This window comes from Sinocyclocheilus grahami, unplaced genomic scaffold (genome assembly GCF_001515645.1).
Source record: "Sinocyclocheilus grahami isolate Dianchi unplaced genomic scaffold, SAMN03320097.WGS_v1.1 scaffold737.1, whole genome shotgun sequence".
Taxonomy (NCBI): domain Eukaryota; kingdom Metazoa; phylum Chordata; class Actinopteri; order Cypriniformes; family Cyprinidae; genus Sinocyclocheilus; species Sinocyclocheilus grahami.
The window spans coordinates 407,747-411,579 of record NW_015505916.1 but is presented as its reverse complement, the minus strand read 5'-3'; the positions used below and the strand labels follow the sequence as shown (position 1 = coordinate 411,579).

General features: G+C 36.3%; 1 pseudogene; it reads left to right on the top strand.

Moving 5' to 3' along the window:
• Positions 1-3,833, top strand: part of LOC107560643 (dihydropyrimidine dehydrogenase [NADP(+)]-like) — a 207,859-nt pseudogene that overhangs the window by 132,435 nt on the left and 71,591 nt on the right.

The following is a 3,833-nucleotide window of genomic DNA, read 5'->3' as shown; positions in this document are numbered from 1 at the left end:
GTCTGTCTGTCTGTCTGTCTGTCTGTCTGTCTGTCTGTCTATGTTCTAACTGTAAGGCTTATACACCTTCAAATTTCAACATTTTCTTTAATTTAATTTTTTTCAGAAAGCTTTCAAATGAGGCTTTATCATGCCAACATTCAAAGTTTGTCTGGGCAATTTCCAATTACAAAAATATGTCTTTGTCTTCTTTTTAATTTCATTTTATTCCATAAACACATTCCCAATTCAGTTCTAAATGGTGCACAACCCTGCTCTTAGGAGACCGTTTCTGTACAATTTCAGCTAGCTAGCTAGCTTCCTCCACAGCATCGCTGGCTTTTTTTATATAGTGCCTAGGGGTGTCACAGAGAGATATTTGATTTCTCAGGACACCTATTTCAGCTATGTCTGTCAGATAGTTGGGACATTTTATGTGTGGTATCCCTAAAAAGTTGCTTATAGTGCTTTTAGTCGGGTGTTGTTCTATGACGACATCCTGTGAAAGACCAGGAAGCAGATTCAACCGATCCTGGTCGGATGTCTATAAATTGTCAGTTTGCTAAGGTTAGTAATAAGTGATTTTAGTAAGACAAGACTGGATGTCTATAGTGTCTTTTGTTGCCATTCCTCTCGCCTTTTGAGTGCATATTTTTTCACCAGATACTTTTCTTGTCTTCCACTTCTCATCCTCTCTAATGCCCCCTGAGGTCAAACTAGCCATACTGATCCAGAGAGTATGACAGCGATAGGTAATGTTGTCCTTATCAGCTTTAGAGTTGATCATCCTCATCAAAGACAGTGTCAGGTTTGATCCAGATCTTTTTCTTTTGTTGACCATGCCCTTAAAATTGAGGTTGGTGATAAAAGTTAAGGTGGTTTTTTGATATATAATTTGGTTCTTTATGATTACTTTAATGGTAATCAAAGCTTTATGAGTACTTTAAGTGGACTGCAGTGCACAGTTAGTGGTGTTTACTGAAGATACCATCACTGTTACTATTTATAATACTTGAACAAATCTGGTGCTGCATATGATGAGAAGTTTCTATATCTGTAGTTTGTTTGCTGTGTTCCTATAACAAAAAAACTAAACTGTTACGATGCTGACATTTCTCCTTGGTTTGATTTTTTTAAGGCAAAAAACTAAATGAGAATGTTAATATACAGGGGGGAAATATTCAAAAATCCACCTAAATGTATTACTAAAAGATTCTTTATTGGTCAGCATGTTACAAGGATATGCTTATATATATATATATATATATATATATATATGCATTTTCAAATGTTAAGATAGATGTACAGAAGCAGTTTCAATTTATTTATGCTAATTGCCATTATTTCTAATCATCAGTTTCAGCAGGTATCAAGCCTATGCCTAGAAAACAAATATTGACTAAACAGTCCTAAAGAGATGCTCAAAGGAAGAGGCAGATTTTTGGGAAATTGGTTGGTTCTTTGTTATGTTGAGTCCAAAACCAAAACTCAGAAAGAAATCAAATCTCAGAAAGAAAATGCAACAGGTTCTGAATGAAATTCTTCAAATGCTCCTTCCTTACATGAATCTAGAGACCAAAATATCATAGAGACTCAGTTGTGGACACTTTTGAACACCTTAGCAACCACATAGCAATGCATTGGCAACCATCCAGACACCCTGGTGTTATGGCTGCGACTTTTCTTCCTAGTTATGAATGCAAAAGCTTTATTTCTCCATAGACAGACACTTGTATTTCACAATTCATACAGCTAGAAAAGAGAGATCTCAGTGTCCTGGCAAACTGCTCTTGGCGGTTTTGTAGTTGTTGTTGTTTTTGCTTCCTTTGGCTTATTTTAAATCTATCCCTTCTCTCAGTACTAAGCCTGCAATATCAAACAGTCGTCTTGCTATAGCCTCTCTCTCTGAAAGCAGCTTACCGTGATGAGAGATGATAGCACTTAATTCACTGTGTGCGTGTCGCCCCTTTTGTTGGACGGGAGGGCAAAAAGAAAAGCCTGCCCCCTCGTCCTCCTCCTCCTCCCTTTACTCATTCTATAAAGGGCTTAAAAGAAACTGGGTGAAATTAAACATTATTGATAATTGGCTTTGGGATCACGGCACATTGTATCCATTTTGTACCTGTATTTGGTCCTAATTGACCATGAAATCTGGGGCCTAATCCTGTAAGAGCGGCAGGTTTGTCCCGTTCCCCCGGCTGACAGTGATAAATAGCATCAGCCCACCTCATGGTCCTCTGCACTTTGTAAGGCTAAAATGCTTAATATTCTTTTCCCCCTTTAATGGCTGTCAGTCTGCAGAAAATCATAAATCTACAGATGGAGTCACTGTGGCAGGTTTGTAGAGCTTTTTGTAATTGTTTAAATCCCCATGTGATGTGGTTTAAAGCCCCCGTGGATCTGTAATTGCCTGTCAAACTCGGCTCGGCTCGGCTACGCACCCCACCCCGGTCTGCGTGCCGCTCGCTCATCTCTCGTGCATCCGTGTGGAACACTTATCACCGCTCTCATCTATTTTAGAGCCGATGTCTCAGTCAGCGTTGATTTGCTTCGCTCATTGTTTGCATCTGCTTGAGTCTGATAAACAATAAAATTGTTTGTTTTTAGTTATATTCTTTATTAGCTTGTGCGTGTGTGTCTTTTATGTTTCATTTTGCCGTTGCGTGGTGAATAGACTTAGATTGCATGGAAAGATTATTTGAAAGTACAATGCAGAAAGACTGTACATATGATTAGTTATACTCTGTATATGTAAAAATAAAAGAAAAGTTATTTAAAAGAAAAGCATTCTTTGCTGAACCTGAAGTGTATTGAAGAATTTTATTTTTTTTTGTTTGTTTGTTTCGTGAGTTGTTTCTTGATGATTCATTATAGTTTCTACAAGTTTGGTATGACATCCTTGAACACAACAAAGCCTACTATACTTATAGTAGATACTTTAGGGTCAGTAGATCATTTTCTAAAAATCATTTATTCACTTTCATGTCATTTCAAACCTGCATGACTTTATTTTTCCTGAGGATCACCATAGTGGATATTTTGAAAAACTGTTTTTGTCTATGCAGTAAAAGTTCATGGGGTCCAAAATAACCCTATTAAACCCCATTGACTTTAAGTGGATTAAAGAAAAAAAGTTAAACCATTTTAAAAAAAGTCATAAATGTTTGAAATGACATGAGGGTGACAGAATTATTTATTTATTTAGCTTATATTTTTATTGTTGTTGTTGAAATTAGCTCTTAAAAGGCTGTCTTTGATTCTAATTTTAACTTTTATTATTATTTTTCTTAGACTGGGGTAAATTCACTGAACAATTTTTTGCTGTATTTCAGCGCAAAGACCTGCTTCCCATTCACAATCCATAAGCAACCCAGTTTGCTAATTTAGTGCTGCACCATGCATAATTAAACACATCTTATTCTGAATTTGCCCTGTTATAGATTCTAATATACAAAATCACTAATTGTAACTAATGATATATATGTCTTTCGACAATGCATTTTTATTGCAATTAATTATTTAAAAGACAAGTTTGGGTTCATTTGCTATTAATCACGAGAGCAATAATTCATCAAGGGATTATCAAATGATGGAAATGTGCACCATAAGTAAACATATGTCCAATTCATGTCACAATGATACAGATTCAGTAAAGTACACCAGAACATGCTAGACTGTTGTATTCTATTTTGGGGGTATGATGTTTAATTTGCATGAATTTTTAAGTGAACCATGTACAAAAAAACAAAACAAAAAAACAATGCAGGCAGTGTATGCAATGCTCAAAGTGGATGCAATTAATTTTTAGTGATCCCCCCCCCCCCCATGGTTTGATTGGGATTGGGGCTGGGGGG